The 27544-nt window shown below is 34.6% G+C and overlaps 1 pseudogene; it reads left to right on the top strand.

Moving 5' to 3' along the window:
* The first annotated feature begins 582 nt into the window (after window positions 1-582).
* On the top strand, window positions 583-25553 carry LOC101127620 (glutamate decarboxylase 1-like; annotated as a pseudogene).
* Window positions 25554-27544: the final 1991 nt, after the last annotated feature.

Raw genomic sequence — 27544 nt, forward strand, 5'->3', positions numbered from 1 at the left:
TTAACAATAGTAGTGCCTACATCCTAACTAACTGTATGTTATGAGGATTGAATAATACATATGAAATGGTTAGAAACGTGCCTGAGCCATAGTAAGTGCTCAAAAAGTTGTTGCTATTATCTAACTTCTTCATCTATTTTGTTATTTGCATAAAAAATCCTTTAAAGGTTATTGTGAGGATCAAAATGTGTGCAAGGCACTTGGGGCCCACTTAAGATACAGTAGATATTGTCATAAGCAGCTAAGTGTTAATATAATAATCTCATTCTGTAGTAGGCATTGTAATTTATGGATAACATTTTTTCATTATTATATTCCTAATCCTATACTCTAAACTGATACAAAACTAACAATAAATGTATCATTTGTTCTTTGTATTATTTTCATAAAATTGAATTTTCTCTCCAGTTCATATCTATCTTCCAGAGATTACATGAGAAAGGAAATAGGAGTCGCAATTATTATAGATTTGTTAGAAACATCTATTTGATAACAGATAAGGGAGGAAATACATATTATCAACACATTTTAATAAGCCCAAAATATTAACTTTTTAACTTAGATAAGAACCAGATTGGAAAAATGTCTATCTGTACTTTTCAATCAACTGAGAAAGACGAGAAAAAAGAAGCTCACACTGGGAATGTAATGACTAATTTATCAAATGCTTATGCTTCAGGTACAAATGTCATTAACAAATGTATCCCTTTGTTATTTTTCATACATAAATCTCATGTGCTTTACATGTTTATCAAAGCAATTACAATGTTCTTTTTTAAATTTTATTATTATACTTTAAGTTTTAGAGTACATGTGCACAACGTGCCGGTTTGTTCCATATGTATACATGTGCCATGCTGGTGTGCTGCACCCATTAACTCGTCATTTAGCATTGGGTATATCTCCTAATGCTATCCCTTCCCCCCCGCCAACCCCGCAACAGTCCCTGGTGTGTGATGTTCCCCTTCCTGTGTCCATGTGTTCTCATTGTTCAGTTCCCACCTATGAGTGAGAACATGCGGTGTTTGGTTTTTTGTCCTTGCGATAGTTTGCTGAGAATGATGGTTTCCAGCTTCATCCATGTCCCTACAAAGGACATGAACTCATCATTTTTTATGGCTGCATAGTATTCCATGGTGTATATGTGCCACATTTTCTTAATCCAGTCTATCATTGTTGGACATTTGGGTTGGTTCCAAGTCTTTGCTATTGTGAATAGTGCCGCAATAAACATACGTGTGCATGTGTCTTTATAGCAATGTTCTTTAAGATCTGACCATTTAATTTACTTTTAGAAGTAGAATGACCAGATCATTTTGTGGCAGTACAATCAAATAAAATACATCTCTAGGAGGTCTTGAAGGGACACCTGCTCCCATGGCATTAATTTTAAATGGTTAATTTTTGGTGAAAAATAAAGGTTGTCCAATGGGACACTGAATGAAGATTGTTGATAAGATTTGGGAAAATGCTACTTTAATATCTTTAGTTGACAATGATGACAATTCTATCTCTTGGAAATTTTCTTTGCCATTTAGCTACTGACTTTGTAGTTTATCTCTTTTCTCTAGATTTGTTGCTATGCAAAGATGACAAAGACTTAACAAAATATTTTCTGCTGCAAGTGGTAGATATTCTTCTACAGTATGCAAAAAAACCTTTGATGGTAAGAGTAAAATATTGGACTTCCATCATCCTCATCAACTACTTGAAGGTTTGGTTGGGTTTACCTTAGAACTGCCTGACCACCCTGAATCTCTGGAACAGTTACTTGTTGATTGCACAGATACCTTAAAATACAGTGTTAAAACAGGTGATTTTTCAGATTGATGTTTTTGAACTGTAAATTGGATGAATAGGTTTGAGTTTACATTTGTATTGAAAAATGATCATAGTTTTATTTATTCTTATTTAAAATATTTAGCTTTGTTTTTTTCAAATTGGATTATCATCTAAAAATTGTTTTCAGTTTAACAAAATTATTTTAAAATTAAAATTCTAAAAAAGAAAGTAAATAAAATGGTTTTGATTCAGGAAATTACATTTTAATGGCAAGTAAATGTATAATTTTTATCAGTTTTCATTTATTTTTATAATATTCAATATTGATGCCAAATTAATTATCCTTTGTACCAGTAAAATACATAGCATCAAAATTACCACATATATATCTTATATTTCTGAAATTGTGTTTTTTGTTTGAATTAGCTTTACTGTAACTAGATTCTTTTTTTTTTTTTTTTCTTGAGATTGAGTTTCCCTCTTGTTGCCCAGGCTGGAGTGCAATGACGTGATCTTGGCTCACTGCAACCTCCACCTCCCAGGTTCAAGCGATTCTCCTGCTTCAGCCTCCCAAGTAGCTGGGATTACAGGCACCCACCACCATGCCAGGCTAATGTTTTGTATTTTTAGTAGATACACAGTTTCACCATGTCGGCCAGGCTAGTCTCCAACTCCTGACCTCAGGTGATCCACCCGCCTCGGCCTCCCAAAGTGCTGGGATTACAAGTGTGAGTCACCACACCCGGTTACTGTAACTAGGTTCTTAGCCATTTAAAGTGATCATACTTTCAGGGGCAAGTGATGTTTGAATAGGGTCTATGGAACCCTTTTTCTAAAATCTTAAACCTACTAAATAGTGTATTGGAATGAATATAGTCTTTGAAAAAAGGACCAACAAAGTGGCTGTAAATACATTATCTCTACTTGGGCTTATTAATTTTTTATTATATTATCTTGAAAAATATTTATGTATAATTTTAATAATTACAAATCGCTTGTGAATGGATACTTTACATTTGATAAATATCAAATATATGGACATTATTATGACATATTTGTTACACCCCAGCACTTTAAATATCACTAATCTTTTATCTATCTTCAGACCAAACTGATCTGCCATGCTAATGCACAAAGATGATTTACATTTGAGAATGCTCATTGCTGCCTGTATTTTAATAACAGAAAACAAAGGATGCTTGTCTTTACATTTATCTTAAATAAACAGAGAATATCCTTTGAAACAAATACTATGCAATATTACCGTTAAAGTTTTAGAGAAGTCATGGGGAATTTCTCATAGGATATTGATCATTATAAAAAGATATGCCACAAAATAATATATTCAATATCTCAGTTATATTTAATTATATTGTTAATTCCATGTGTGTATGCATACACAATATATAGGTGTCTATACCTACCTATTTATAATAAACACATTTGTAAACTATCTTTGTATCATTTTAGGATATCTTTGTAAATATCATTTGTAGAATGTATTTATTATAAATAGGTAGTTGAATAGATAAGTAGGCAGGTTGTCTCCTATATATGCATAAAATCACTATTCTCTATGTATAGTTTGTATTTTATGTATTTCTAAAACATGTAGTATATTTATAACTAGAAAACCATTTTTAAACAAAATAAAAAGAAAGCCTTTATAAGATTAGAAAAAAAAACCCTGTTGTAGACTCAAATTTAACTGTATAAAGTAAATGTGAAATTAAAATAAATTTAGCTTAGAAATAAAAATAGCAAATGGTATTTCCGAAAAATAGTGGGGCAATTGGGAAGCATTTCTGACTTACATAAATTAAATTCCTTTTTTTTCCTTTAGCGTTGCAATTGTAGGGTAAATCTGTAGACCCACCCTCCACTTTTCCATTTCCATTTCTGTACATCTGAAGTGCAGAGAGAAAAGATAAAGATGCTAAGAAAGTGATAAGTAAATAACAGAAAGGAACCCTTTGCTAACACATCTCACAACTTCCAGACATTGCATTTCATCCAACTTAGTAAGTACGTATTGAGTTCCTGTTTGTTAAGAACGCACACAGGTGCTCTAGGAGAGGACACTGTTGAAACACGGATAATGTAACATACTAGAGGAAAAAAGAGAGGGACTCACAAAGAGCTGTGACACAAGTCGTCTGTAAAATATGTCATGAAAGAAGTGCAGAAGATAATCTATTTAGGGGATAAGAAGGGGAAGATTAATTTTTATTTACTTACTTATTTATTTGAGACAGGGTCTTGCTTTGTTACCCAGGCTGGAGTGCAGTAGGGTGATCACGGCTCACTGCAGCTTTGACCTCCCACACTCAAGCGATCCTCCCACGTCAGCCTCCCAAGTAGCTGGGAGTATAGGCACACATCACCCACCCGGCTAATTTTTGTATGATTTGTAGAGACAGGGGTCTCACTATGTTGCCCAGGCTGGTCTCAAACTCCTGAGATCAAGAGATCTGCCCCCCTCGGCCCCCTGCCCTGTGGAAAAACTGAGGTTTGTTTTAACTGTTTAGTTATCACTGAGATTTTAATGATGCATAGCCCATGATAGTAATTAGTATTTTGTAGACATGAAATGCAAATAAAAATAGCCTATTTAGCTTACTGCTATTTTTAATTTTTATTTTTGCTTAATAATGGCTCTTTAGTTAAACCTGTATAGGGCAATACTGTATTTCCAGACAATATGATTTGTTTTGTATGTTGTATAAATTATTATACAAAATAAATTTATAAATTATATTCCAAAGTGCTGGGATTGTAGGTGTAAGCCAGGAATCCCAGGGAAGATTACTTTAAACTAAGTTGGATATTGTGTGAGTCCATTTGTCTTGCTATAAAGGAATACCTACATCTAATAATTACTTATAAAGAAAAGAGTTTTATTTGGCTCACATTTCTGCAGGCTGTACAAGAAACACGCCAGCCTCTGCTTCCAGTGAGGGCTTCAGGGAGCTTTTACTCATGGCAGAAGGCCAAGGGAAGCCAGTGTGCCACATAGTGAGAGAATGAGCAAGAGAATGAGGAGGGCAGGTGCAAACCTTTTTAAAAGTCAGATTTCCCAGTAACTAATAGAACCAGAACTCACTCATTACAGCAGAGATGTCACCAAGCCATTCATGAGGCATTTGCCCCCATGACCCAAACAGCTCCTATTATTAGGCCCCATCTCCAGCATTGGGGATCACATTTCAACACGAAATCTGGAGGGCACAAATACCCAAACTATATCAAATATAGATTGTTCAATTTGACAACTAATAAAGATTACTTACTAATATAAATCTTCAAAAATCATTGTAAAAGAATCTAATATTATGCCCCCAAAAACATATAAACAGCTTTTCAGTGAAAATTATTTAATGTTTTAGATGGCTTCTTCCCACTTTGCCTAACTGGTCCATTGAAGTAGTTGTACACACCCCCATACTTGACCTTCCTTCCTTAGATGCAGGATCTTTCTCACCCTTGAGCATATTGAGATCTGTTTCAGTTTGCTCCTTTTCCAAATCTTTTTGTCTGGCAATGCTTAAATTTAGATCTTACCTTAAAAATCACTTCCTCCAAGAAGACTTCTCTGGAGATTTCCTCGGCCCACTCCCCTGGCTACTTTCACTCCCCTAAGAATGGACTTACCACACCCACTGTTTTCCTATGTAGCACTTTTTACAATTGTAATCAAACACATTTGTGTCATTATCTGTTTAATGTCTTTCTTTGCGACCAGCCTGTAAAATCCACATGATAGCAACTATGCCCATCTGGTTTACCACCATATTGCCAATACTTAGGAATGTCTCTGTATAGGATAGTTCCTCAATAATGTTTACTGAATAACATAATTTAAATGTGCTCAATACATGAGTACTTGGTAGGTGAAAAACTATTATGAAATTTCAGTATTTTTTAACTCTAGTTTTTATTTTGGCCTATTGCAATTTTGTTTTCATCTCCAGGACATCCTCGCTATTTTAACCAGCTGTCCAGTGGGTTAGCTATGACTGGACTTGCAGGGGAATGGTTGACAGCCACTGCAAATACCAACCTGTGAGTATCCCTCTATACCTAAGAAATGTGAGATTATTAGACACACGTAAGCAAGAGTGAAGATGTAGGTAGTGGAAGTTCCATTTTGCTGGATATGAGGCTTGCTGTGTCAAAAACAAAATAGTTGAGACTTGGGAGAAATGCAAAGAAGCTGCTATGTGTTTCCTGTGTGACATGTGTGAAGTTTACCTGGTTGTCTAGAAATTCTCTGGCAATGTTCAGGGCCTGAATTTACTTGATTAGCCTCAGATGTTAGGGTGTGGACTGGGAGTCAAGTTCTAGGAGTGGAATCATTTCAACACTACTCAAAACAGCCCACAGTACATAGTTTAAAATACATACACATAGAGGCCAGGCACGGTGCCTCACACCTGTAATCCCAGCACTTTGAGAGGCCAAGGGCGGTGGATCACTTGAGGTCAGGAGTTCGAGCCCAGCCTGGCCAACATGGTGAAACACCGTCTCTGTTAAAAACACAAAATTTAGCTGGGTATGGTGGTACACCCCTATAATTCCAGCTACTCCGGAGGCTGAGGCACAAGAATCGCTTGAACCTGGGAGACAGAGGTTGCAGTGACCCGAGATTGCACCACTGCACTCCAGCCTGGGAGACAGAGGGAGGCTCCGTCTCAAAACCAACCAACCAACCAAATAAACAAAAACAAAAACAAAAGCACACAAACATATATATGAATATAAATTAGAACCTCAATGGTATTGAGTAAACTTTTAAAGAAAAGTTAGATTCAACTTTGACACGATTATTTTAAAATATTGACCTTTGCCATGGCAAAACTCGTGGCCATAAGAAAATTAGATCTACTGCTGATGTGTTTTGAAGTAAAGTTAATTTTAGGGCAATATTTTTCAAGGTAAAAAATGATAGAGAGATGATTGGATACTAAATTGAAAGGAGTAGTCTGTGTCAGATGTTAATATAATTTAGCAATCAAAAGAGATATCTGGTAGAACTTCAAACTTTAAAACCGAGAACTAAATATTTATAAGAGCCTGCTCTGTTATGCGGGAAAACTGAGGTTTGTTTTAACTGTTTAGTTATCACTGAGACTTTAATGATGCATAGTCCATTGTAGTAATTAGTATTTTGTAAATATGAAATGCAAATAAAAATAGCATACTTAACTTACTGCTATTTTTAATTTTTTTTTTTTGCTTTGTAATGGCTCTTTAGTTAAACCTGTATAGAGCAATACTGTCTTTCCAGACAGTATATTTTATATGTTATATATTATACAAAATAAATTTATAATCTATATTCCATAGTTTAGAATCCCATTGTTATGAGACTTAATCATTCTCTATGTGAAGAAAATACATATTATTGAGCTTAAATACAGAAATAGTGGAAAGCATAGGTGGTAGATGCAAAGAGAAATAAGAGATAGATGGTTTTTTATTTTCCTCATTCTTAATGACTGGATATCTCTTACCATAATCTTAAGATGGTGCAAAAGCATTTAAGATGGAATTAGAGAAAATCAAATTGGATTCCTAATTCTACCACTGTACAATGCTGTGAAGATTAGTGAGTCTCTGCTTCCTGAAAATAATAATACCTACTACATAGAGGTGAAATAGGATCACAAGGGTCATATGTGGAAGCTGAAATTGACACAGTACATTCTGGCAGAATTGAGCCCTATTGAAATAGAAGTGAATAAGGCTTGCTTCCTACTTTGTTCCTCTTAGAACTAAAATCTTAATTCTAATAGTTAGTGGGTTTTCTTAGTCTGCATCTCTGAGCAGAGCTGGAGGCAAGATCTTCTGTCTTATTTACTTTTAGGGTATGCCATGCGAAAGGGCAAGGTTGAGAAGAAATGAAGCGGGTCAGGAAAGGACAGAAGAGCAGTGTGAGGAATCATTAGAGACCTGGGTCTAAGCACGAATATAAGCACAGTGAGTGCTTGATCCCCCGGGGTTTGTACTTCTCAGGACAGTTCATCTGTAGGGAGGAAGGGGAAAGAATTTACACCCCACCAGGTCTCCTAGGGCCAAAGGATTCTACCACAGGATATATTGACTTCCCCCTACCTGACGGATGGGCATTCTTGGTTTCAGGCTGAAAAGGAAACTACTGGGCAGAAGGCCAGTGACTACTGTCAAGAGAGGAGGTGACTCACTGTTAGGGGCTGTGTGTGAGTGTGGCTGGGCCTGAATATTGTCCAAAGGCCTTAGAGGCAGAGCAAGCTCAGAGCATCCAAAGCCGCACATAAATAGTGCCTGATGTCAATATCTATATTTAAGGACACTTAAAGGAGACTTTAAACATCTTTGATGAAAAATGAAAGGATTTCTTGAGACTAATGAAAGCCACCTTCAGGTTTTAGAACCCACTGTAAATAATTCACTGTTTATTGTACAAAGTGTGCACAAAGGAAAGCTTATAGCCTTGAATTCCAGCTTTTGCTTTCTGAAGAGCTGACTCTAACTGCACAGTGTGACACAGAGGGAGAGTTCCCATCATGGTCACCTCTGAATCCTTTTCCCTGGGTCCCACATTATTCTTGTCTTGTGCTATCTTCTTGCTTTACAGCTGTTATTATTGAAAACATAATAACTCTTAGTTGTTTTTTGGTGTGTTTCCTCAAAGTACAATCCTTATACAAAGGATATTTATCGATCAATTTCTAGAAAAGGCCTTTTCTACCCATTTCATGTTCTGCAAAACATCGTCTGCAACTCCAGATCTATGTCTTTTTAACTTGTCTATTAAAGAATATATGGGTTTTTTTCTTAATAACTGGGCATTTTCTGATCCTAAACAATGTTGTGTGTTCTGAAGGGATGGGAGTTGCTTTCAAAATTCCTCCAGGTGGGAAAGAAATTTTCAGGTATTGCACAAAACAATGGAAGTCATGGTGCTTTCTTTGTAGAACTAATACACTCAATCTGGAATAAGCAATTTAGAATATGTAAAAGGTAACCATTTCTTGCATAGTCTAATATAGAATTAAAAAGTATATGATCTTGTTAACACATGACTTTACTTTGTCTCTTCCGTGTAATATAAGTCACAGCTGAATTTATCTATATGTATTATAGGTTTACATATGAAATAGCCCCAGTTTTTACTGTCATGGAGACAATTCTTCTCAAGAAAATGTATGAAATTATTGGCTGGGGAGAAACAGAAGCAGATGGAATATTTTCACCTGGTAAGAAAAAGCAACTTTCTGTAAGCTAAATAAAATACCTATCGGGAGACACTCAAAATGTGTTCCAACTAACATTGTTATTTTTGACAGACATTCATAAGCCATTGCATTATCATCTCAAATAAAATTTCCAGAAATCTAAAAGTGGGAATTTCATTCTTTGACCTTTCACCAGTTTCAGGGAAGGATAATTTTAAAATAACGGTGATTTAGCACCTCATTAGTTTCAGAAACTGTCAAATTGTTATTATTTCAATAAACATTTATCAGGATTGAAATTAGCTTAATGGTCATTATTTCCCTTCCATAGGTGGCAGTATATCAAACCTTTATGGTATCTTAGTAGCTCGCTATAAACAATATCCAGAGATAAAAACAAAAGGCATGACTGCACTTCCATGCATTGTATTATTTGTTTCTGAGCAAGTAAGTATCAAGTATAGGTTCTTTTCAACTTTTAAGAATCATCAAAGATAACCTGATAAAATAAAGACTAAGAATATTGGCATTATGCTTATATCAAATATGTTCAGGTAATCTCTGAGTCTGGATCTACATATTGATATTGAAAAGGAAAAAAACAACTTTCCAGTAAATATAGGCTCTATAGGTAAGCAATACAAATAATTCAGGATTAAAATTTAATTTCAGCATGACAAACACAAAACAAATGTTTTATATAAATATAAAACATTCTGCTAACTTTACCAAAATAATTATTGTAAAAATTTCAAAGATTTAATAGTTATTTTTCACATTGAATAAAAAGAAAAAGAATGTAATTACTGTTTCATCTTTCCGGTTAGGACCAAAGGAATCAGTTAAAAGAAAACTATATTTTTTATAGACTAGATCCTCAGCCAAACTCTTCTGATATTGACAATATCTCCACTGATATCTCCTTTACGTTTAGTATTCCACTCTCGTGCATAGCATCAAAACTTTTTAAATCTGTAATCCGATTGCTTTCTTCTTATCTATCATGGCAACATGTATGATCTTAAAATGTAGTAGCAGTCCCAGTTTGAGAGTTCTACCTAAAAGTACCTAGAAACGAAGAGTTTTTATTGAAATATTCCTGTTTTTGCAGTGCACTCCCTTTGCCAAACTCAAATTGGCATTACACATCTATATAGTAAGTCCTCACTTAACGTCATAGGTTCTTGGAAACTGTGACATTAAGAGAAGCAATATACAATAGATTCTTGAATTACATCAGTTGCTTTATTATAATGTCAAAGAGAAAAAAATATTGGTTTCGTTAGACATCTTTTCAGCTAAAGTCAGTTTCCAAGAACCTATGGCTACATTAAGTAAGTACTTACTATATATTATCAAGTTGGAAACTACTACTTTATATTCAATGCAATGTATTACAGAATTTTATAGAACTTAACATGCTTGTTTACAAATGCAATTTTCATCATTTGAAATATAATTTGAAAATATTTCTAACGAGTAAATAAGCTGAAATTCCATAATGTTGATCTTTAAGAAATCAGTTTTTTATTTAATCTCTGTATTCTTTATTGAAATAGAAATATGGTTAAGGTTTTAATTTCTGTATTTTTTAATCTCATATATCTGGTCTTTTCCTAGCGATTAAAAATAATCCGGGCCAAGTTTATCTTTAGAGCTGCTATCACCTCTGTCTTGCTGGACGAAGTAAACTAGCAGGCAAGAGATAAAAGTGGGTGTCAAAGTCTGAATTAAGAATTACAGGCACTGTAATATTCAGTACATTCATAAGACCTCATGCCTTAAAAAAAAAAAATCTCAAATGGGCTGGGCACGGTGGCTTACGCCTGTAATCCTCGCACTTTGGAAGGCCGAAGCTGGTGGATTGCCTGAGCTCAGGAGTTCCAAACCAGCCTGAGCAACACGGTGAAACCCCATTCCTACTAAAATACAAAAAATTAGCCGGTCGTGTCATCGTGTGCTTGTAGTCCCAGCTACTCCGGAGGCTGAGGCAGGAGAATTGCTTGAACCCGGGAGGCAGAGGTTGCAGTGACCCTAGATCATGCCACTGCACTCCACCCTAGGCAATAGACCGAGAATCTGTCTTAAAAAAAAAAAAAAATCTGAAATACAGGAGCTAGAGCTGTCCAGAGCAGAAAAAGATTTTCCTGGAGGAAACTGTCACTAACTTTATAAATGATGTGGCTTCATGTGTATGCAGGGAACTAAAATATTCAAGCTCCCACCCAAGCTTGTAAAGAGTTCTATTCTGTGACAGTGCCTTCTGGAAAGAGGTGCTACAACATTCTAGATCCCAAAAAATGTCAAGATGGGGGCCTGGAAATATGCCTTGATACCTGTGTGCATATACATCCACAGACCCATTCAAAGCTATGCATATATGCCCCAAGTTCATTTGTGTGTAAATGGGGATTTCATGTAGGAGAAGTAATGTCTTTTCTTTTCTTATTTTTGCCCAAGGGTCATTACTCAATAAAAATAGCTGCAGCAATTTTGGGTATTGGAATTGATAATGTAGTTGAAGTAACGTGTGATGAAAGGTATGTTTCTTAATACATTCTCAAAGTTTTATTATTACTCTGCTTCATAGATTGAGATTTCATTTGCCTGTGGTTCCATTTTTTGGCAAGAATCCTCTCCCAGATTCATTTTATTTATATTTTAAAGGTAAGTCATTATGGAAGAAGCACCAAAATTTTTTACCCTATTGTTGACATTTATTTACTAACTATGGCCTTATGAAAATTCTATTGCCATATATTTGTTCCCTATTTTATATTTATGAAATACATTAAATTATCAACATAGTGATGTCTGGAAATTAACAATTCAACCATGTTAGAGTACAAGGTGAAAATATCTTTATATTTTCTTTGGATCCCATTCTTCAGAAATAAGCAATATTACAAACTTTATACATATTCTGGAAATAATTTTTATTAATATCAAACATTCATATATCAATTCTGTGTTGTGTTCTGTAATTTGCTTTATTTCCTTTGGCTTTATGGTATAGCTTCGAAATCTTGTGAATTCACACAGACTTTTTTTTTTTAAGTTACATCAGTTTCCAATTTTATAAATGCAGCAAAGTTTTACAAGTCCTATTTAAAAAGACATTTATAAGTTTTCCCTTTGATTTTAGTACTTAAGAGCAGTGCTTAAATGAATGTAATAAACGTATTTGAGTTTAATAAACACATTTGAGTTGCCTTGAATATCTCTCATATGAATGCCTCTAGGTTCAAATTATGTGTGAATTTATAACTCAATACAGATTTTCCATTTGCCCTTTAAACATTTTTAGTTAATTATATTCTTATCTGAAATGTAACATTAAAATATTATCAATATTTTTATACTTAGAAAATCTGACAGAAATGATGTTTATTGTTGTTCAGAACAATAGAAATCTTTTAATATGCTGACCTGCCAATTGTATATTACTATGAATTGACTGTACATGTCCTTTGCCTATTTTTTAAGTGGTAGTTTATTACTTCTTATTGCCTTATAAGAAACATTTATATATTATGAAATTCTGAAATATATAAATATAAAATATCTTGCAAATATGTTTTATAAGTTTATTATCCAGTAAGCTTTATCACAGGTTGTTTGTCCCTGCACGTTTCCTGAGAATTACCACTCTAAAGATATTTTACGTCATTTCTACTATTATAAATAGGATTTTTCTACTATTTATTTTCAATAATTGGTATTAAGAAATTAAGCCATAATTTACTTATGTAACTTGCTCAACATTCTTATTTTTATAAACAACTTTGGGTATTCTAGGTATACAAAGATATGTATTCCAATTAGGTTTCTTATTTTATTATCTGTCTCTTTTTTTTCAAAAAGAAAATAGAATATTGAAGATAGTGAGCATTATTATCTTGGTACTGACTTTAATTAAAATGTTTCCAATGAGTTACCTCTAAGCCTGCTGGCAGTTAGTCTCATAGCTGAACGGAGTAGAAAAATATTGGCTTTAATTTATTTCATGGAAACATGCTGTGAAGAAATGTGAGGCCACCTTAATTTATGCCACCCCCATCCCCCCTCAAATTTGAACGCCTGATATTTTTAATCTTGATATCAAGAGGTCTTAATAACTAAAGTTTTAAGGGCCAGGCGCGGTTGCTCACGCCTGTAATCCCAGCACTTTGGGAGGCCAAGGAGAATGGATCATGAGGTCAGGAGATCGAGACCATCCTAGCTAACATGATGAAACCCTGTCTCTACTAAAAATACCAAAAATTAGCAGGGCGTGGTGGCGGGCGCCTGTAGTCCCAGCTACTCCGAAGGCTGAGACAGGAGAATGGCGTGAACCCGGGAGGCGGAGCTTGCAGGGAGCCGAGATAGTGCCACTGCACTCCAGCCTGGGCGACGGGGCGAGACTCTGTCTCTAAATAAATAAATAAATAAATAAATAAACAAATAAATAAAGTTTAATTAATTACTTTAAATAAGAAAATAAGGAAAGAAAAAAAGCATGATCGAAAGAGAGTTTATTATTTTGTATCTTCCTTACAATGATCAGAATCTTCTGATTAGTAAGTGTGCAGATTTTAAGGTGACCGAATAGTAGATGAAGCACTCTCTAACTTAAACGTGGCTTAAATTAATTGAACATTTATTACTTATTCATACACTTATAAATGTCTTTAGGAGACACTAAAAACTAATTGTTTTAAAATCTTGCACAACACTTCTTATTCCAATTGGTAGAATTTGTATGTTTATATACTTATAATAAATCAATGTGTATTTGCATTTTTGAGGGGAAAGATGATTCCAGCTGAGTTAGAGAAAAATATATTACAAGCTAAAAAAAAGGTATGTTCTACGGTTCTACATTTAACATGTAAATATCTTTATATACTTTTCGTATGTTTATTAGTGAAAAATAATTGATAAGAAAATTGCTGAAAAATAGAATAAACACAAAATGTGGGAAATTTCTTATAAAACTGAAGTGGTGTAATTAAGTAGCATTGCAGTATTTCTAATATTATTGGTTCTGTTACATATGAAAGGCAAATTTATCAGGGTCTTTCCTGTATAATGGAATTTGGCCATTTCTATGTTTGTGGTATTACTTTCTTTAAAATAAGTTTAAACAGAAATAACAATAGATAAAATTGAAAGGGAAAGGTATAAATACACCTTACTATCTTTAGTGATTATGTACCTCAGAATATTTGAAATCATTAGCTATTCAATATCCCTAATCTAAGTTATCCAGATTTCTGATATCCAGAAGTGTAATGGGTACCAGTGTTGTATACAGTTCCTGTGGACTTCATGAGATTGTAAGAATGATTCCGCTTTTTCATCACCAGGGCTAAACTCCATTCTGTGTCTGTGCCACAGCCGGAAGCACAGTGTACGGAGCCTTCGACCCTCTCCCTGACATCGCTGATATTTGTGAGAAGCACAAACTCTGGATGCATGTGGATGTAAGTCATCTCCTTTAGTCTGGCTTACAATGCCTCTTTTTTTAAAAAAAAAATCGTACAATCCTTGAAGATTCCTAACAGGCATTTCAGGCAAGTCAAAAATTTCTCTGTACCTAGATTTTATAATGAATGAATACAGAAAATACAGATGAAGAATAATCTTATTTATTTACATCTTTTTTTCTTTCTTTTTTTTTTTTTTTTTTTTGACAGAGACTCACCCTATCACCCAGACTGGAGTGTAGTGGCACGATCTCAGCTCACTGCAACCTCTGCCTTCCGGTTTAAGCCATTCTCGTGCCTCAGCCTCCTGAGTATCTGGGCTTGCAAGCATGAGCCACCATGCCCGGCCCACACCTGGCTTTTTTTTTTTTTTTTGTATTTTTAGTAGAGACAGTGTTTTACCGTGTTGGCCAGGCTGGTCTTGAACTCCTGACCTCCCCACCTCAGCCTCCCAAAGAGTTGGGATTATAGGCATGAGTCACCGCACCTGCCTACCTTAGTTTATTTTTAAGTAGACTTAATACATCATGAAAAGGGCTAAAAATACACCAAATTATATTTAAAAGCCTAAATCTCTATTAATATTCAACCCCAAATTTAGAATATCAATGTTAAAGTCAAACATGATTTGAAATTGAAATAAGACTTAGCCCATTACTCTAATATACATTTCTTTATTAATATCTATTAAAGAAATAATAACTTTCGATGCTATTTAGTACAATAACTTTTAAGAAAAATTTCTTTGACTTTGATTAGAGTTGAATAAAATTAAAGTTGTAGCATACAATGGAGATTTTAATTTTTCTGTAGTATAGCCTAATTTGATGCCAACTTTTAAAATCTGTCTTTGGAAATTATACAGAAAGTGCCTTCTTGAATTTATTAGGAACTTAAGACTTCACCGTGTCATGAATAGACAATGAAAATTCATGGTAGGAAATTTTTTTAATGCATTGTTTTTTTAAAGTAGAATAATTATAGCCAGCTCGATAATTATCTAGCATAATAATTAAATCTTCATCATGTTTTAAAATAAATTTAACATGGGAAAAGTAGTCAGTGTAATTAAAAAATAAGTAATTAGTATAAGAGCACATGTTCTTTGTATTTGTTGTAGGCAGCTTGGGGAGGTGGACTGCTGCTATCCGGAAACTATTCCTATAAACTCAGTGGCATTGAAAGGTAAGACCTGGGGCATTGCTTGTGAAAGCAAAAGAACCCATTTAGACTCCTTTTCCAGTGACTGTGAGTGCTAACCAGAGCTGTTTTATCACCTAGGGCCAACTATGTGACCTGGAATCCACACAAACTAATAGGTGTCCCTCTTCAGTGCTCTGCTATCTTGATCCAGGAAAAAGCAAATGATTTCTGTTTTTAATTACTGACATAATAGATGGTTAACAATGAGTAGCTTTATTGTGAATGTTTTAAGTTAACAAAAATATGACCTCACTGAATGAAACATATTGCAGCACAATTTGCCCTATGGAGGAGAACAAGTTGATCTTTAAGTAGCAGTCATTTGACAAAATCAAATGAGTATAGTGCATAGGTAGTAAACCAGCTACCCGTGGGTGAAAAGATGTGGTATGAGATGAAAGACAGTGAGAGGATCTATAGAAAACCTGATTATTTATAACCCAGTTATTAAAAACATAATGACCAGCCGGGTGCAGTGGCTCACACCTGTAATCTCTGCATTTTGGGATGCTGAGGCAGGCAGATCGCTTGAGCCCAGAAATTCAAGACCAGCCTAGGCAACTTGGTGAAACCCCATCTCCACCCAAAATAGAAAAAAATTAGCCTGACATGTTGGTGGGTGTGTGTGGTCCCAGTTACTTGGGAGGCTGAGGTGGAAGGATGGCTTGAGCCCAGGAGGAGGTTGCAATGAGCTAAGATCATGCCACTGCACTCCAGCCCAGGTGACAGAGTGAGACCCTGTCTCAAAAAACAAAACAAAACAAAACATAATGGCCATAGATATATGAAAAAAGTGCAACATCGTTAATCATCAGGAAAATGCAAATTAAAACTTCAGTAAGATATAACCTCACAACTGTTAGGATGACTATTATACAAAAAAAAAAAAAACAAAGATGAGCATTGGTGACAACATGGAAAAAATGGAACCCTTGTACACTTTTGATGGGAATGTAAATTAGTGAAAAAAGTATGGGTACAAAGTATGAAGATTTCTCAAAAAACTAAAAATAGAACTAATATACAATCCCGCAATCTCACTACTGGCTATATATTTAAAGGACAGGAAATGAAATGAGAATGCCTAAGAGATAGCTATACTCCCATGCTAACCGTGGCATTATTCCCAATAGTCACATTATGGAGTCAGTCTAAGTGTCCATTCATGGATGAATGGATAAAGAAAATGAGGTGTATATACTCAATGGAATACTATTTGTCCATTAAAAAAAAAAGGAAATCCTACCATTTGTGACCACATGGATGAACCTGGAAGTCATTATGTTAAGTAAAATAAGCCAAATAAGTAAAATAAGCAAAATAAGACACAAAAAAGACAAATACCTCATGATCTCACTCATAAGTAAAATCTAAAAACATTGATCTTACAGAACTAGAGAGCAGAACGGTGGCTACCAGGGGCTGAAGCAGTTGGGGGAGGGAGTTCAAGGGGAAGTTGATCAAAGGATACAAAATGTCAGTTAGATAAAAGGAATAAGTTCAGGAGATCTATTGTAGGACCTGGTGACTACAGTTAATAACAACATATTGTATTCTTGAAAATTGTTGAAAGAGTGGATGTTACATGATCTCACCACAAAAGTGAAAACTATATGAGGCAATGCATATGTCAATAAACTAGATATAGTCATTCCACAATGCATATATACATCATATATATACACATTCCACAATGCCTATGTAGGAAATGCATGTTAATTAACTGTATTTAGTCATTCCACAATGCATAGTGTGTGTACAACATGCATATATGCAATACTTCATACATATATACCAAAACATCAAGTTGTACACACAATAAATAAAATTTTGTCAATTTACAAATAAAATGAAATAATAATTTTAAAAAGCCACCAAGCAAAATATCTCTTAGGAATCAAATTTGGCCCACTGGCCAATTTGTAATCTTAGAGTATAGAGCCAATAATAGGGCATATTTTCATGTGGATGACAATGAGTAACTGTAATATATTTTTGGCACAAAAAAACATAAATGTGGCCAGGTGCGGTAGCTCACACCTGTAATCCCAGCACTTTGAGAGGCTGAGGAGGGTGGATTATGAGGTCAGGAGTTTGAGACCAGCCTGGCCAATATGGTGAAAACCCATCTTTACTAAAAATACAAAAAAATTAGCCCAGTGTGGTGGTGTGTGCCTGCAGTCTCAACTACTCAGGAGGCTGAGGCAGGAGAATCGCTTGAACCTGGGAGGTGGGGGTTGCAGCGAGCCAAGATCATGCCACTGCACTCCAGCCTGGGCAACAGGGTGAGACTTCATCTCAAAAAAAAAAAAAAAAAAAAAAGAAAAAAAAAGCATAAATGTATGTATAGTATGACATTATTTTCTTTTTACATGTATATTTATTTTATTTCCCTTTGTAGTAAATGTGACAGTATACAAGGACTTAAGCTCATTATCTCCTCCAAGTAGAAATACAATGATAAAGTTTGCATATTCTTTATTGAGTTGTCAAGTTGCAAACACATTTTACCTTTCATTTCTACCTTTGGGGACATCATTTTCTATTTTCTCTTATTTGCAAGCAATCCAGAGGTTTTGGGTATAAAAATAATCTGTCTTCCTACTATATAGCCTTCCTGCCTACTCTTTGAGTACTTAATGCTCACTTCATCTTCCCTAGTTCTGAGGGAATCTTTATTCATTTTCTCATACCTAGTGCATTATCAGCTCTGCTGCCTGGAACTGTTAACATTATCTCTGCTTCAGCTCCTGCTAAGTTGGCTGCATGGCAGCAATATCCCATCCACAACATGGCAGATGCTCAAAGCCTGCAGGTTGGCAGACTGATCCTTCTTCAGCATTGGTATGTGTCCAGAACCTTGACATTATTATTTGGCCATATTTTTTTTTTCATTTGAGAAGTTTTCAAATTTGTCTCCAACCCCCACCGTGCTAACAGGTCTCTATTTAACTTTCAGATTTCAGATACCTTTCTTTTTATGGCTCAAATACAAATTTTCTGCAGTCTTCTCTGATTTCTTAGCCCACCATGAGTGTGTTGAAGTAATACATTTTATTCTACATAAGTACCTATCATGAGTTTTCAAATAAATTATTTTTTATATTTTGTCTTGTACTTTACCTTTTCCTAAAGATAGATGGCTGGTCAATGGAAGTACAGCAGAATTCCCAAACCAATAAGCATTTACTATTATTTTTAAGGTCATTTCTGGAAAACAAGTCTATCTTGGTGTAGCCTTGAATTAAGAGGAACGTTCGATTCTTATCTATTAACCATTTGAATGTCCAGGGCTGCAGATAGACAATTTTAATTCATGCCTTAATGAGTAGAACAAATTGAGTATATCAATATTTAATGAACATATTTTTCAATGCTGACAAGGAATTGACTATAAGGAAGTAAATATATACATTTTTGTATAATTGTACATAAAATATATTTAAACTGATTTTAAATATTCTTCATTTTTACACTCAAGGGAATGAAAATACCATATGTTTTTCAAACAAAATGCCAGCCACATCAATTTCATTTATTCAGAAGACGCTTTTCATAATGCAAAATATAAACTCATTAAGTAGCTTCTCTTTGTCGCTAAGATGATGGGGATTGAAATCCTTGACATTGCACAAAGGCCCAGGAGGTGTAGTCTGTGGCTTTCTCTGAACTCTTACTTCCTCTTGTGTTTCCTTTTGTTTTATTCATATCCATTGGCTTCCTTTTAGTTCCAAAAAGATGTAGTGCAGCTGTCTCCATTATGATCTCAGTACATCTTTCTCCTTCCACCTGTCATGGTCTGACTCAACTTTCACTCCCACAGCTCTCTCCCCCCAGCATATTTCTTGCTAAACTGCTGAATTCAAAAATGTTTTTTACTCAGAAACCTTCCTTGACTTCCAGTCTACATGGAATCTTTGACTCTTAGGCCAGAATATTCTATAGCAGCATGAAAACTCTTTCATAACATTTATCATGGGTATAATTTGACACTCATATCTGTGACATTGTGTTTAGTGCCCAGCCCCGCCCTTACCGACAGAGCCTCCTGCCACTCAGACTATAAGTTCTATGAAGGCAGAGTCTCTCTACCCTTTTTCTCACCACAAATCCACCGTCTCAGCACCATGTATGACAGGTGCTATAAATATACGCTGCTTAATGACTAAGTGTAGCTCAATCATCACACCAGATAAAGCTCATCTTTTTTTTTTTTATACTTTAAGTTCTACAGTACATGTGCACAATGTACAGGTTTGTTACATATGTATACATGTGCCATGTTGGTGTGCTGCACCCATTAACTCATCATTTGCATTAGGTATATCTCCTAATGCTATCCCTCCCTCCTCCCACCCCACAACAGGCCCTGGTGTGTGATGTCCCCTTTCCTGTGTCCAAGTGTTCTCATTGTTCAATTCCCACCTATGAGTGAGAACATGCGATGTTTGGTTTTTTGTCCTTGCCATAGTTTGCTGAGAATGATGGTTTCCAGCTTCATCCATGTCCCTACAAAGGACATGAACTCATCATTTTTTATGGCTGCATAGTATTCCATGGTGTATATGTGCCACATTTTCTTAATCCAATCTATCATTGTTGGACATTTGGGTTGGTTTCAAGTCTTTGCTATTGTGAATAGTGCCGCAATAAACATATGTGTGGATGTGTCTTTATAGCAGCATGATTTATAATCCTTTGGGTATATACCCAGTAATGGGATGGCTGGGTCAAATGGTATTTCTAGTTCTAGATCCCTGAGGAATCGCCACACTGTCTTCCACAATGGTTGAACTAGTTTACAGTCCCACCAACAGTGTAAAAGTGTTCCTATTTCTCCACATCCTCTCCAGCACCGGTTGTTTCTTGACTTTTTAATGATCGCCATTCTAACTGGTGTGACATGGTATCTCATCGTGGTTTTGATTTGCATTTCTCTGATGGCCTGTGACGATGAGCATTTTTTCATGTGTCTTTTAGCTGCATACATGTCTTCTTTTGAGAAGTGTCTGTTCATATCCTTCGCCCACTTTTTGATGGGGTTGTTTTTTTTTCTTGTAAATTTGTTTGAGTTCATTGTAGATTCTGGATATTAGCCCTTTGTCAGATGAGTAGATTGCAAAAATTTTCTCCCATTCTGTAGGTTGCCTGCTGACTCTGATGGTAGTTTCTTTTGCCGTGCAGAAGCTCATCTTGATGATACTGTTTTAAAGTGTTTACGATAGTCTCTAGGCCTGCTCTAACAAAAGATTAAAAAGGGGGTTCAAAAGAACCTAAGAAGAAAATATTTACATGTGTAAATAGGACACCCAAAATACAGATTCATAAACTATTTTCATTTTTGAGTTATAATTTCTATTCTATTTCCCTGAAATACTTCAACACTGACAGTCACATTGTGGTCCTTCCTATAGATCCACAAGCCTATCCTGAAACAGAGTGTGAGTTATCTTCCTTAGGATGTTGTGTTTCCACAAACCTCAAGTCAAACTGCCCTTTTGTCAGCTCCCAAATTCATCATTGTATAGATATATGTTCTTGAAAATTACTTAACATGTTAATATTCTCAGTTTCTTCAATCTATAAAAATGTTGTCATTATAGTACCTACACCATCAGTTTTCCATGAGGATCAAATGATGTAATGTGAAATGGAAAGCATATAGCAAACACATAAATACATATAATGTTATTTACCTCTTGTACAAATAGTTCTGCTTAATTAACATTTAAATTATACCCCATCAATGCACATAAATTTAGGTTTTGTTGTGCTGAAGCAACATACATACTGAGAAAACATTTCTGTCTCAATGATGGGTAACATGTCCTTTTCTAGTGATTATTTCTTAATCTTCCAAAGTAAAGCTTCTTGAAGTCTTTAACACTGAGGAGAAATGTTTTCCACATTTCTCATATGAGACAAAAGGCTAGAAAAAGACAAAATTAAACGAATGGATTAAATGTATGGATTATTTTATTCTTCATCTACTATGGTCATCAGAGCTGTTTATTTGGCATCTACATCGTTGGTTCACAGGATAGTTTAGTCAAAGTGGACTAGGCAGTCAGTTCTCATTAACATTATTAAATGACAGTCACATAATTTCAAAAGAGCAGCAAGACTTCAAGGCATTTAAGAAAAGTTTTAAAAAAATAGACAAGTATTCACCAAATTGTACCATATTCTAGATAAATCCAAAAAACTGAATATGGTCATTGATTTTCAAAAAAGGATATATTTCTACATTAAATATGCAAAATTCTACTTAAATTTGCATTCAAAGTGGAAATAAGTGAAATAAATAATTGTGGTTTCTTATTGAAATGTATATGAGTTACATGTTAGATATGTTTTTCCTTTTTTAGGGCCTTCTAGATGCATGTAATCAGATGCAAGCTGAATATCTTTTCCAGTCAGGTAAACTCTACAATGTTGACTTTGACACTGTGGATAAAACTATTCAGTGTGGCTGACATGTTGATATCTTCAAGCAGTGGTTAATGCGGAAAGCAAAGGTAGGAATTTGTCATCTTTTACTCATTCTACTTTTTATTGGAGTAGAAAAGAAAGGGGGTAAGGGTCATATTAATATGTGTATTTGGAATAAAACACCAAAATTTTAAAATTTTAGGGCTATAATAATGTGGTTTTTAACAAGAACAAATTTAACTAATCAATCTAATGATTTTCATTATTTATTTGGGATTTTGACATTTTACACCACGAGATAGTAGAGAATACATGAACCTCAGGTGTGTTCCTAAGATGAGAATCTCTCAATGTTGTCAGGCGCCAAACAGATGTGTAAGTGTCTGAAATGCACAGGTTGTTAAGAAAAGAGGGAACAGTCTGACTCATTCACATTTAAATTACTCTGTAGCAATGCACCATCTATATTGATGAAGTTTAACAATTTACTCATGATTTGTTGAGCACTATTTAACCAGGTGGCAGTCTAGGTGCTGGCGAATGCAGTGAGCAAAGAAACCAAATTTCCTTTTCTCATGTCAGTGACATTTGGGAGGGTTGTGGAGGGTTTGGGTGCTATAGACAATAATCAGTAAGTTAGCTAGAAATGATGTCTAAAAAAACTAAGGGAGCTTAGAGAATATAGAGTGATGACAGGTCATGCATTAAAAACAAGGACTGTGGATATTGTTTTCAGTGTTAGGTAAAATCAGTAAATGGTTTTGATCCAAGGAGAGACAGAATCAGATTTATGTTTTAAAGGGAATTGTTTTGGCTTCTTATGATAAATGCACGGCAGGGAAGAGAAGAGAAACAATATGATTAGTTAGGAGGTCCTTCCAGTGGTCTGGGCAAGACATGACAGTGGATTGGCCTAAAGTGGTAGCAGTGAAACTAGTGAAAAGTAGTTGGAACCTAGAGTAGTTCTAAGGTAAAATAAATAGGACTTACTAATGGATTGGATGTAGGGTATAAGGAGGAGGGAGTGAAAGAACATTCCAACCATTTTGATCTGAGCAACTAGGAGAAAAGAGTTATATCCTGAATTTAAGAAGGTGATGGAAAGAACTGATTTTTATCATTGAAATATCATTTTTTTTACGTTAAGACTGACAGATAATAAAGTGAAGATGTTGAATAGTGAATTGAGGTTCAATTTGGAAGTTGTGGAAGATAATATACATTTAAAAAGTATTTACATGTAGATAGTATTTGAAGTCATGGGACTGACTGTAGGTAGAAACAAGAGAAGGCAGGGAAATGAAACTTAAAACATGGAAATCAGGGAGAAGCAGAAAAGATCCAACCAGGGACACTCTGAAGTGTAGCCAAGTATATAGAAGGATAACTAAGAAGGTGAGGTGTCAGTCAGGCGCCGTGGCTTATGCCTGTAATCCCAGCACTTTGGGAGGCCAAGGCAGGCAGATCACCTGAGGTCAAGAGATTGAGACCATCCTGGCCAACATGGTGAAACCCCGTCTCTACTAAAAATACAAAAATTAGCTGGGCGTGGTGGCACAAGCCTGTAATCCCAGCAATTTGGGAGGCTGAAGCAGGAGAATCACTTGAACCCTGAAGGCAGAGGTTGCAGTGAGCCAAGATCGTGCCATTGCACTCCAGCCTGGCAATAGAGCGAAACTCCATCGAGAAAAGAAAAGATGGGGAGGTGTCACCAAATCCATGGGAAGAAAGAATTTCAGAAAACAAAGAATGATACTGTATCAAACTCTGTGTATTGCTTGACTAAAATGAGAACTGGAAATTGAAAAATAAATACTTCATTATGGTTCAGTAGTGATCTCAGTAAGAACAGTTGTGTGAGAATAGAAAGTAAAGAAATGAAAAGAATGAATGTAGAAAAGTGTTTTGAGGAGATTGACTATAAAGGGCGAGAGAGACACAGTGGTAGCTGGAGGGAAATTCACATCCAAAGGAATTTTTGTTTTTGTTGTTATAGATGAGCTTTGTTATAGCATACAAATATACTTTTTGTCATAGTCTAATAGATGGAAAATATGATTATGCAGAAGAAAGTGAAAAACTGGAATGGGTACTTTGTTGTAGGCAAAAGGTGAGCAAGCGATGTAGTTTACAATTAGATGGGCTTATCCTATCTAGAGTCAGGTGCAATCCATCTGTTGTATTATGTTGGAGCAAAAGAAATTTCAGTTTTTGCTATTATTTTTAATTGTTTTTTACCATTAAAAATGGCAGAAACCACAATTACTTTTGCACCTACCTAATAACTAGAGGAAAGACTGTATACAAATAGGCAGAATGGTAGACTTGGTTCTACAATGTTATTTGCTGAGTTTTCCTATTTTGTTAAAGAGCAAGAAACAAGATCATCTACTGAAATTGTGAGGAGTGAAGGGAAACTGGAGATTTAGTGAGTCGAATGAAAAATTATCTATGCAATGGAGGATTGGCCAGGAAACTCTAGTGAGACTGTGGAGAGGTGCTGAAGGTCTAGTTGAGATTTGTGGTTGTAACTTTACATTAACACCAATTCTCCAAGTTGCTTTTCCCCATCTGTATTCACCTGCCCAATACAAAAACGGAGTAGCCAGAATATTGATTTAATAAGGCTAGGAGACAGTCAATTAGTGCCCTTCCATTGGTACTTAAACCAATTTACACAACTCTACCTTTTTCTATTAACACTTTCAACATATGTAACTTTGACTAAGTATAAACATAGACTCAAATTTAATATTCTCTAGTCCTAATGAACATAAAAGTATGATGTTATATTTAAAATAAGTAAGCTTAGGTGTCTTTGACTCTTCATTACCTCTAATAGCAGGGGAAATTTGAGAAATATCACAAGAATATTGTAATATGCAAAAAACCTAAACAAGTAATTTAAATTCTTTCAGATTCAGGCTCCTCATTTGTACAATTACGTTGTACCTACCTCTTTATACAGATATAATACAGTTTAAATAAAATATTACATATAAACTTAACTATATTGCTATAATTCACCACATAATCCAAGAGTTATCACTGTTACAAGTTAATTTCAATTAAGATAAAATACAATTTTTTATATTATTGAGCTTGGAGCATATTGATACTTTTTTATGACACAGTTTAGCTTCACAAGGTTTATAAATTTTATCTTTAAAAGCTGAAAAAAACAAATGAACATAATGAAAGTATGCATGGTTTTCATTCGTAAATGCTAAGAGAAAACAACCCAGAATTTAAACAGGAAATCCTTTCAGAAACTGTACCAAATCTACCAGAGACAAGAGGTGACAGTAAATACTGAGTCAAAATTACTAACAATGATTTTAACGGTATTAAAGTTTATTATGTAATGTTATTTTTAAAGGACAATAGAGAAAAGAATATGAAAGGAGAGATTTATGAAAATCATCAGAATGTGGTCAAATGTCCAGCATAATTATTTTCTTAAAATTATAGGATCAATATGAAGACAGTCATTGCATATTCATGTCTCACACCTATTATATAAAAGCTTATGGTGGAGTCAAGAATTCAATCATAATTATCTATGATTATGGTCATTGTCATATGATATGAGTCATATGAAAATGGCCAAAGTCACAGACTGATCTTTTAACTCATCTCACATTTTATGATTTTGGTCACAAGGAAAATATAAATGACTAAGTAAAGGAATATAATTTAAATTCTGCAGAAGATTTTTTGGCTCTTGAATTTTTAAGAACTGTTCCAAATATAAGCTACTTCCATTGCCAGTGTGTTTACCTTTATTCAATCTGTGGTTATTTAGGTCCTAGTTATTTGCATCCAATATTTAGGTGATCCCATTAATTTTTAGAACTCTATGAATCCCAAATTATAGTTCCATTATTTTCCTAAATACCTCTCAAGAAAACTGCCACCTTTCTAACTGCAAATTGCAAGTGGTTTCTCAAGTCAAAATTCTAACTGAGGTGACAAGAATATTTGGCAGTCCCACCATTACCATGTACTCTATGAAATTTCAGGAATAAAAAACATGTTAGAAATATAAAAACGTGTTAGTACCTTTTTAGGCCTCTTTTCCACCTTTATTAATAGAAAGTGATAATGGGTCAAGCTACCTGAAGTCAATATTGAAGCTCAGATGTGAATACTTATTTATTGCCTGAAAGATCAATCTACTTCAGGGTCAGAGTCTGAAGATACAGTTTCTCCAAATACTATACAACAAAAATTATGTGTTCTGCACCCTCCTCTTGCCCATTATTTATGTTTATGTATAACTGAAATAACTGACAAGATTTTATAAAGCTATTTCTTTCACCCCCTTCCTGGTCCTCTATAGAAAGATGGACATTAGGTTCTGTTTTATTTTGTTTTATTACATTTTGTATATATGTATGTGTGTGTTTCACCCCCTTCCTAGTCTTCTATAGAAAGATGGACATTAGGTTCTGTTTTATTTTGATTTATTACATTTTGTTTATATGGATGAGTGTTATTACATTAACATAAAATGTATTTCTTACTGTGGGTTGTTTTAAGAAGTTCAAATGTCACCCTTTTATTGCATACACTAATAGATGAACTATATGATCCTTTAGATAACTGTATAAATATCACTTCTTTTAAAAAATATTTTGATAAGTGTTGAACATTTGTTCAAGGTTGAACCTCAAGACAAGTATTTAGGTATATACACTGTTATCAAAGGTTTGACATGAACTGAAAGCATCTTTGATATATTATTAGCCCTACTATTTAATTTGAAGTCATTTCTTTTGTTAGAAATTTGGTATTCCAAAAGCGAAGACAATGCTTTTCATAGAAATCATCTATCAAGAGCCTATTATGTAGCCAACGTTCTGATACAGATATCTATATAATCAGTAACACAGGATTACACTTAGCAATTATATAAACTTTGAAGTTTCATAGATAATTTTTGTTATTCCAAGATATGCATTCTGTAAGTTCTTTTCCTGAAGATTTTTTAAATGGACAATTTGGAATTTTGGGTAAACTTAAAAGACTTTAAAGCTCAAATTTTTGCACCCATGCAGCCTTGTGTAAATTTCAGACACTGATAATCCCAATGTTTCTCAACCCACTTCTGTACAGATAGTATTTTGTAAATATTTTTATAAAGTTTTTCAACTTTGTAAGAAGTCACCAGTTCTCCTATTTAATAGTTTAGCTGCTAATCAAAGCATGCAGCTTGACTTAGCTTAAATATCAGTGTATATACCTAAATACTTGTCTTGAGGGTCAACCTTGAACAAATGTTCAACACTTATCAAAATATTTTTTAAAAGAAGTGATATTTATACAATTATCTAAAGGATCATATAGTTCATCTATTAGTGTATTCAATAAAAGGGTGACATTTGAACTTTTTAAAACAACCCACAGTAAGAAATACATTTTATGTTAATGTAATAACAC

This window comes from Gorilla gorilla, chromosome 17 (genome assembly GCF_029281585.2).
Source record: "Gorilla gorilla gorilla isolate KB3781 chromosome 17, NHGRI_mGorGor1-v2.1_pri, whole genome shotgun sequence".
NCBI lineage: Eukaryota > Metazoa > Chordata > Mammalia > Primates > Hominidae > Gorilla > Gorilla gorilla.